The sequence below is a fragment of the Plectropomus leopardus genome, chromosome 3 (assembly GCF_026936395.1).
Source record: "Plectropomus leopardus strain MGB_pleo_1.0 chromosome 3, ASM2693639v1, whole genome shotgun sequence".
Taxonomy (NCBI): Eukaryota; Metazoa; Chordata; class Actinopteri; order Perciformes; family Serranidae; genus Plectropomus; species Plectropomus leopardus.
Window position 1 is genome coordinate 20,628,536 of NC_142178.1, and position 9,921 is coordinate 20,638,456.

General features: G+C 38.3%; 1 protein-coding gene across 1 annotated transcript in view; it reads right to left on the minus strand.

The window, feature by feature from the left end:
• Nucleotides 1-8,168, minus strand: part of fhdc1 (FH2 domain containing 1) — a 32,780-nt gene extending 24,612 nt beyond the window's left edge. The window contains exon 1 of the mRNA XM_042485789.2: nucleotides 7,967-8,168. The gene's annotated coding sequence lies outside the window, so the exon portion shown is untranslated. The remainder of the gene's footprint in view (nucleotides 1-7,966) is intronic.
• Nucleotides 8,169-9,921: the final 1,753 nt, after the last annotated feature.

The window sequence follows — 9,921 nt, forward strand, 5'->3', positions numbered from 1 at the left end:
AAATATTTGACTTCAAATTTAATGACTTATATCTGTGCGAAGTTTTTCACTGGATAGGTTTTAATATTCCTCTACTGAAGGGGGTGATGTCTGAGAACCTCCCTAAAATCTCAGATTCAAACATTTGCCAGGTAAACTAAATTAGCTATCATATTAATATGGGAAACACATATCGATGGCGGAGCAGACTTTGACACCACACCGGCAAAGAAACCTAAAACTAGGGTTATACCAATACTGGTTTTTCAGAGCTGATACCTTAAATTAGTACTTAATGAGACCGATAATCGTTATTTGGAAGCAATATGCATTTAGAATAAAAATTTTGATTTTGGTACATAATAAACTCCAACACAAAACTTTGTTCAAATGCCTTAAGCAAATGTTTAATCATAACATAAACTTTCAACATCATCTACAGCTAGTTCCCTGCAACTTTTTTAAAAAAAAGTTTAGTGAAAATTCAGTTTTAAAAAAAAAAAAAAGCTCCCTGAGAATTTACAAAGTAAAAGTTCCTCCCACGCTGACACTTTCACTGCATGTATTGCAGACTGACTTCCCTGGTGATGGTTGAGTGTAATACGCACACTTTATCATTAATTCATTACTGCCAACAACAGGCTAGAAAGAAAATTTGAGACTTTTGTAACCAAACTTTTTATGCATTTTATAAAAAAAAAAAATCTCAGTAAATTGAAATAAATGCATTTTAAGACTTTTCACGGCCTGTTTACACCCCGCAGGTGGATATTTTGCACAACACAATTACATTAACTCTTAATCATCTTTGAGAAATCAATGAGTTAAAACACTCAAGCTTTCAGCTGTACTTCCTCGACACAAAGCCATCAAGACTTGGACTCCGGATGAGCAAATGCATCAATGAACAAGTCAGTACTCTGTCCACAAACTGTCAGATCAAATAATCCTCATCATGGGAGTCTCTCTCCTTTCCTCTACACACTTCGTCTGCTTAGCTTTTAACTTTTGTTCAAAGGTTTCCAGGCAGTGCTCCTCCCAGGCTCCTTTCTTTTCTTTTACCATCCTTTCTTTAACCCATGATAAAAGCCAGAAGCTATTATTTAGGACCAAAGAAAAAACTCTGATTAAAACACTGCTGCATGTGACATACAAGTTCAAAATAATGTTGCAGAATGAGTCTGGTCACATGCAGAATTTACCTGTTTGCAACACGAACAGGCAAACAGTCTCCAAAACAAACAGCCATGTGTGATACAGAGGGCTCTGCACAGAGGATTAATGTGGTTCGAACATGTTTCTTCACTCTCAAATCTGCAAAATGAGTGCTAAGGGGATTATTACATGGTGTTATTTGTCTAGAGTGAGGAATAAATTCCTAATGAGGCCAAAGTACAGTACTGAGCACCTCATGCCATGTGAGATTTAACCTGCAATACTGAAAAACATGGATCTTCCCACTGTGGGTTTACCTGCTAAATGACAGCAGAGTATGCTTTCCATATTGCTTGTCGCGATAGGTTCATATTCTAATTTTTCATCATCAATCCATCTCCATCTTCAATGTGTCAATTAAATCCAACTAAAAACTGCCCCGGATGTTCCTCTGCCTGGACTCAAAATTGGCACACAATTCACAAACGTTACTATAAATAGACCACAATCTCCCGTCCATCTCTCTCTGCATCAGAGTCCCATTCAGTGTGAGAGGAAGCTGTCAGCTGGAAGTGACAGCAATGTCTTCTTAATTCACAAAATTTCCTCGGCAGATTGATTATTAGCCTCCCAGGCTCAATTATTTCTTCTTCTCTGTAACTGAGTGAGGTTCACACCATAAGGTTATTAAAATGAGTTACTCAGACAGGTTTTTCTATTGTTAAGGCTAACTGGGCAAAAAATCTATTTTCTAAACAAGTTAGTAAAAACTGAAACAACACCTTCACTCTCCACATAAAGAGAAAATCTACAGGAGGGTCTGTGGTTAGTATGTGCCAACAGTGTGACTTAACTTGACATTTAGTGAATTTTTTTGACAGAAATGTGGGTTTCTGTGTTATGAAGTGCAGTCTGTAAAGTGCACAAAACACTTCGTAGGCTATTTGGGTTACCTAAAGTTCTGATTAATGATCATGTCAAGTAATTATGGCATTGTGCTCTGCTGCTTCACTTTGAGTCCTCTTTAATGAGTCATCTACTGACTGAGCATCTTTTCTGAGCAATCCTGCTGCAACCTAAAACTGGCATTAGAATAACTGATACCTAGTTTTAGTTGGAGTGAAGGTGCTACAGTGGAGTTTGAATAAGCATTTCATGTTGGAAATATGATCTTTTTGGGCTGTCTTGTTTTTAAAAACAGCTACAGAACTTCCTCTGTAACTGTTAACACATTGATCTTACACTCAATAATCATGGAAATGCATGAGAAAAAAATTCCAGCACATTAAAACTATCTTTTCTCTGCTGGAGTGTGCAACAGCCTGCAGACTGAGGCAGAGATTATGTTGAATCAAGCATTTCTTATAAGACACCTGTACAAGTGCAATATTACTTTCTTACTATGAGCTTCATCATGATATACTGGAAAAGCTGAACATCGCCAAAATACGAGGACGCAAATCATATTATGACTTAAATCAGTTCTGTATAGCATCCTGCTGACGAACACCCTGGATAAAAATCTAATGATGTCGCATTTTCACAAATATTAAACCTCAACCACAGAAAAAATTATAAAGCTCCTTCCCTGTCCCTCCCCCTGCTGCACAAACACCTGCAGAGTCAGAGGAGGAAGGATTTTGTGTGTGCGTGCAGATGCAGTCACCCCCAAAACAACATATCCCCCGAGCTTAGCATAAGTCTGGTAATAACAGCCCGTGTCTGCAACGAGGTTTTCAGATTTTAGAGATTAAAGCTTCAAGTTTGCAGGGCACGCATTGCTGCTCTGCCAACGACTGTTTGAACAGGCTTCAGACGGGTTCAGCTAAGACTAATATGAATGACTACCTCACCTGTAACACAGGTTATACTGTACCTGTCCGCTAACCTGTAACTGAGGAGGGAATTCACCTAATCATATAACCAGCAGTAAAACCTCTCTAAATCTGATTCAAACAAACAAGGAATCCGTGCTTATCCTCTTAACAACTGACCATGCAGAAAAGTGTTTTCTATGTCTCACTCATTCAAGTTTTGTTGGTAAACAGTTAACAGTTAACTACAGAGCACATTTACAATACTGCTGAAATGACTACAAGATTCAGTGGTTAGCTGACAGATTTTGGTATAATTGATCATCATTTAGCCATTTATTTGGTAAACATTTTCTTGTTCCAGCTTCTCAAATTTGTATCTTTTCTCTGTTTTACATGCTTATAAACAGAATATCTTCAGGATTTGGGCTGTTGCTCAAATAAAACAAGCAATTTGAAGATGTCATCTTGAGCTCTGGCACATTCTGAAGGGCACTTTAAACTGTAAAAAAGAAACACTTTCTCTCTTACTGCTGGTTAATTTATGTATGATTTTGGGTCTGAGTGACTTTCATCAGACTGAAACGTAAATACAATAAATTGCACATTTAGATGTAGAGTGAGTTTTCTTAAACTTATTTAAAAATCCATTAATCAAAATAATAACATGCAGATCAATTGATATTGGCTGTCCTCTTTCTAAATTTGGATGTTTTTGCAGGTTCATAAATACAGTGCAAGCAGAACTTCATGAGTATTTTTATCCCTCAGCAGCAGTTTGAGTTACGGGGTGGATAACTGATCTGTTCCAGTCAAAGCTGATCAGATTGATGGATGAGAGGAGCAGCTGCTACAGAGCAAACTAATAAAACAAGCTGCTCTGCTGCTCCGTCTGTGCCCACAGTACGCTCTGCGCTACCAGCGTATGGTGAAATGGATATCCAAACGGTATTTGTATTCTAATAGCACTCCTAATGAATGATTCAGCTCCAAAAATATAAAATCACTATGTGGAAGCAGATGTTTTAATTGTAGCGGGCCACCAAAAATACATGAAAAAGTGGGAAACAATCAAAAACTCCATCCTTTTAAATGATTACGCAGTTCAATTAGCACCTCTCTACTACAGTTTAAATATTAACTGAACTACAACCTTCATGAAGGAAGATTTTATTGCAAAACGGTTTTATAAGACTGCATTTGTGTTAGCTACGTGTGCCTTATAAACTAGCAACGGATCGTATATCTTTAAAGCTGCTCTGAGAAACTGACTGTAAACCAAATGTGCCGACAAAATTAGCAACTAGCTGGTGATAGCAGAAAATTATTCAGCCACCAAAGAGCCAGACATTTCCTTTAGGAGGTTTTGGAGACCAAAGCATAGCGAAAAGAGTCCTCCGGAAGCATAATAGGTGTGATGAGCACGATTGGTAACACAACAGTAACAGCATCAGCCTCCAGTGTGACAACAGCAATAACAATCAGTTGTTATTCCTGTTTAAAGCGGTTGATCTCACCTGCAGCTGAACAGGTAAAGAGCTCCCACACCTGCGCCTACCCAATTTATGGACATTTTCGGTTGCTGTTCTTCTTTGATCAAGCCGCTAACCTCTGTTAGCTGCTTTTTAAAGTCTCACATTGCGGGTCACACGCCTAACGTGGTCAAAACATCACAATCGTCCTGTCCTGCCAGCTTTCTCCTTCACACAGATGTCCATATGGTGCTGTTACCAACCCTGCTACCAGCTTAAGGTTGAGACAACTCTGTCTTCCCATTAGAACAGCAGGTTGAAAACACAGAGAAATCCCTTCTCAAACAGGCCACTACAAACATGTTGCTTCATGTTTTCTGAACATTACTATGTATTGATAACAATATAAAATGACACAGGGGATTTCATCAATACGGTCCACTTCTAACAGGAGCTACTCTGTCCCCCATAATGACACAGCAGCTTCAAACAGACTCCAGAGAGCATTTTCCAGAAGCATATTACAATTCAGATCACAAAACTAAATCTCCTTATAAAATATAGAAAGGCATTACATACCCAGAGTAAAAGTAAACAATGTGAAACAAAACCCACTAAGGCGAGGTAATGACAAGGAGGAGGGATGAGATGAGACACCATCTGCGAGGCTATGGATCAAAAACAGAGCTTTGCCTCGTCTTCTGTTTGTTCTATTGTTAACAGGTGATCAGTGTCTAGCCCGCAGCAGACCACTGCGTCTCAATCACCTCTGGCTCTGCTCTCTCAATTGTTGCCTCAGCAATCTGAGCCCGGTGCCAAGATCAGCTTTAGGCAAATCTCGCTGCACCTCTTGGCTTTCACAGCCGAGTGCAGCGTTAAACCAGCGTCTGCCACGGAAGCTTTCAGATTAATCAGAGGCATTTTAAGCGCAATAACACGAGTACTGTATGATTTATTTAACTGAACGGCTGGCTTAAACCAACAGTGGTTATTATGATATGCACAGGTGACAAATAAAGCAGGTGTTCAAGTCACCATAGAGACAACGGCAGGGGAAACATGGAGGGAATGCAAACATGTTTACATGGCAGTGGGGAAAAGTGCCCAAGGGCCCAGAGACACAGCAGGCTTCATTAAAATACACTTTAATACCTGAGAAACGCTACTTACAGGCTGGCGCATGTTCACGGATCACATTACCGACTCACACAAAACACAACACGGGAGCCATTGAGCATTGTTCAGAAAACCCCTAAACGATATTTATCACAACAACATGTGCGGAAGAAATATTTGTTATTTTTTCCCTTAATTCTTTTGTTTGGTTTTGGTGAAAAAGTTATTTGTTGTCAGTTTTACATTTCTTTATTAGACACTTTACAGATGAGGAATTTGGGTGGTAACAGGGGTGGGCATGACATCAGGAAAAGGCATGCAGCCACCGACGACGCTTTAATTGTCTTCCTCTTTTCTTCTTTTGTTAAGTTTTTTGTATTTTTTAACCGTTTTTCATCACAGTCTAAAATTGAATTTAGAAGACAAGGACAGATTTTCAGGCAATAAAGACCACTTGAGTTGACCCAAGTTGCCAACAACTATTCAGCCCCTCCCTGCTCCCACAGAAATAAATCAAGCCCCCCAACATCTTCCTCCTCGGGATGACGTCAAAGAATTGAGTTTTCCATGTTACTCTCGGCCTCCACAGCAACCGGGGGGTGACACCGCCCTCTCCCTTGACCTGACCCGGGGAGAAACCCTTTTTTTCCACAGGGGTATTGTTCCCAACACTTGAATGGATTGCCCTCTAATTCATCTCAGCATGTATAGTAGTGTACAAAAGCCAAGGAAGCTCGGGTCTGAGGTGCAGAACAAAACCAAAAGGGGCAGAGTTATAAAGCCATATATGCTGAACTAAAAGAGGATGGGGCAGTAAGTTCTGATAGTGAATCCACAACAACCACCACACCACCGAAACATCTTACTCCAGTAATCACTTTTACCGAGAATAAAAATGTCCACAAGATATAAAGGACTGTGTCTTAACCCTATGGGATAGCAACCAAAATCAATCAAAGCGCCATAGAGAAGCAAAAACTGTAAAAAGCCATAGATTTTCTTATTACTTGGTCCTAAATTAAATCAAAGTTCAACCAGTTTGAACCTGTTTTATTTAAGCAAAGTTCTTGTCTGTATTGAAGTCCATTTTTGCCGATGTGATGAAAAAATGAGAGATCCTGTAAGTCATTATAAGGATAAACACAGTATCTCAAAATTATGAGAAACCTTTTCGAAATAATGAAGTTTGCAATTTTGAGATTTAACCCACTGTTTTGAGATATGTATCAAAATAAGTACTTTATTTTTTTAGGAAAGTTTCTCATTATTTTGTAATACTAAGTCATTTAAGATAATAAGCATTTATTCTGAGCTACTATTTTATTATTTTGAGTTATTTAGTCATACAATACTACGAGTCTATGACTATGAGTCATTTTTTGAGATACTATTCCATTAATTCTAGAAGTTTCATTATTTTGCGATACTAAGTCATCAATTTAAGAAAGTTTCTCATTATAATGTTTATCTTTTTTATCGCATTGGCAGAAATGGACTTGCATATAGTATATGGAACTTTGGTGATTTTTGTCACATAAAACAAGGATTTTATAGGAAACATGTTTATATTGAAGTAGGCTAATGTGAAAAGTATACATTGTTATTAAATACCAAAACACAAAGCACTAATTCTGGAACATTTCAAACTAGATCCAGCCAAAATTCAACATTCATGGATCATGCAAATAAGTAAACTGCTCATTAATCCAAACTTCTAAGCTTCAGCCATTTGCAGCAAGACACTCTTAACTCAAAGTGACAACTAAAAGTTGTTATTTCAATATGAAAAAAACTATTACTCTAGCCAACATATAACTAAAATACCTCTAAAAAGTATTCTAGTATGGACATATTGTCTTTTTCTGTTGATCAGGGTCAAAGCAGCCACATTAAATGTTTGATTAAATGTTTAAAACATAAAGACTTCTAAGGGGAGGTTAATATTTTGTTTATGTATGATTTTTATATCACGATGTGCTGCTTGAAGGAGATTTACATCTTTAGGCAGAAAATGCTTCACGTATTGTGTAATAATTTGCATTCTGAGCTCTCTGGTAGCAATGTTAAATGAAGTTCTTGAATCAAATCTTTAAAATGTTGAGAACAAATCAATGTTTCCTTGGTGTTTACATTGCCTACATACAGTAGAGCAACAGATTCAGCCTTAAACTACCCGAAATCTTCACAATTGTGTAATTTTGGAGCTTAACTGCATTGCAGGACACCTTGTGTTGTCACCTTAAAGGCTCAAAGAGAAGATAAACAGTGGCAGGGAGGTTTAATGCTCCCTGTTTGCTAATACAAACGAAGATGCAGACTCTCACACTCACGGTACAATGACTTGTCACAGCAGAGTTGCAGCAGGTCGTTACATATTTCACATCCACACACACACAGCATGATGCGGCGGTACCGTCCTGCTTGACTTACCGGAGGGATGAGAGGGCTCGCCGGGACTCGTAATGCGCTCCGACACCGTAGGAGTTAGTGCTCGATACTTTTCAGAGGAGAAAATCTGCGTTGTGTGTCAGGTTATCAGTGGTCAGGTGAGCTGGAGCTGATGTCCTGGCCGAGCTGCAGCACATACAGTGCAGACGCACTCAGCAGCAGCAGCAGCAGCAGCGGCGGCAGACGGCGGTGTTGTGAGCTTCCTCGTACGTGATTGGGCCAGGTGGAACAGGCGCGTTCACATGTGCACTGCGCGCGCCACACGCAGCTTGTGACCACTGGTGCAATCACAAGGCTGCAGCCAATGACACACACTCAGGTGGATTAATGTACCTCGGTAATCAGGTCTGGAAATAAAGTAACTAAACAGATTTACTCTAGTATTGATATTAAGCATCAAATTGAGCACTACACGCTATATGCCCAGGATATGGAAGCATTGGTATAGTAGTCTCCTCTGTGGTCATTGACTTTTTTAATTGTTTTTTAAGTGATCTGTACATATTGTGTTGGGGATTTTTTATTTATTTTTTATTTTTTTATTAAGTGATCTTATTGCATTGTGAATATGTTGTGTATGGTACTTCTATGTGTCTTTTATATCTTTTGTATGTATTGTCTTGCTCTTATCTGGACCATTGAGTCTGTAATAAAGTTTATTATTAATAAAGTTTATTAATTTGAGGAACCTGTACTTTTTTATTTTATACAACGTTACACTCCTGTTTCTTATTATTCCACTACATTTATTGGATAGTAGTTCAAATCAGTTGCACCTTGACCAGTACTGCAACAGTGAAATGCTGCCCACATGTTTGCATCTATATTAATTCAACAGTGGAATAATAATGTTGTTTAAATGGGGCAATCTTGTCTATTGCATAGTGTACTTTTGACGTTTAAAGTAACTTAAAGCACAGCATACTTGGTTATTGCTCTTTAAATATCTAGAGTGGTTTAGTAGCATCTCGCAGTGAGGCTGTAGAACTGAAATATCTCCCATGTGCCAAACATGTAGTAGAGCTAAGGTGGTTGCTGCAAAAACACAAATGACCCCATCTAGAGCCAGTGTTTGGTTTGTCCATTCTAGGCTACTGTAGAAACAACATAGTAGACACCCTGGCAGAGGACCTGCTCCTTATATTGATAAAACAAAGAAATGAAAAACATAAGGATTATTATTTTCAGCTGATTATACACTAATGAAAACATACTTACAAATATTATATTCCATTTCTGCCAAAAGAAGCCCCTAAATCCTACACAAAAGACCTTTAAGTACTTCTTACATACATACATACATTTTAGACATTATTGCAAGAGGCTCAGACATTTTTGCAAATATTTCCGTCTTTTCCTGCCGTCTTAACTTCTTCCCTCCAGCCATTCATGCATACCAGTTTCTTACTTCTGTCCTATTTATCTTAATTTTTTTCATAATGTTTATTCTCTCTGTCCTCCCCTCCCTAACTGCTGTGACATCATGAAAGCCCCCCCCCAAAAAAGAGCGAAAATGACTTTGGATTGGGTACTTTATGCATTTGACTGCTAATGGTTTACTTTTGAGAATGCACAAATTTTACCTTTACTTCAGTATTTTTAGCCTTTGCTATTACTACATCATAATATGTATTGAACACTTCATTCACAACATGACGATGAGTCAGGGATACACTGAGGGGTGCCAGCAGTGAGAAGAAGCTACACTTTTTAGGAAATAATGCAAATATTAGCAGTTATACTTTACACGGCTGATAAAATTATGTAGATAACTGTTTACATATCATCATTTATGCTTTTTTTCTCACAGGAAAAAGACTTCATTTCTTGGCTGGAAAAAGAGGGGAATTGCATGTTTTTTTCCCCAGTCTTCTAAATCTTGAAATTAAGGTATTTTTTTTGTGTGTGTGTGTGTGTGTGTGTGTGTGTGAACAAAA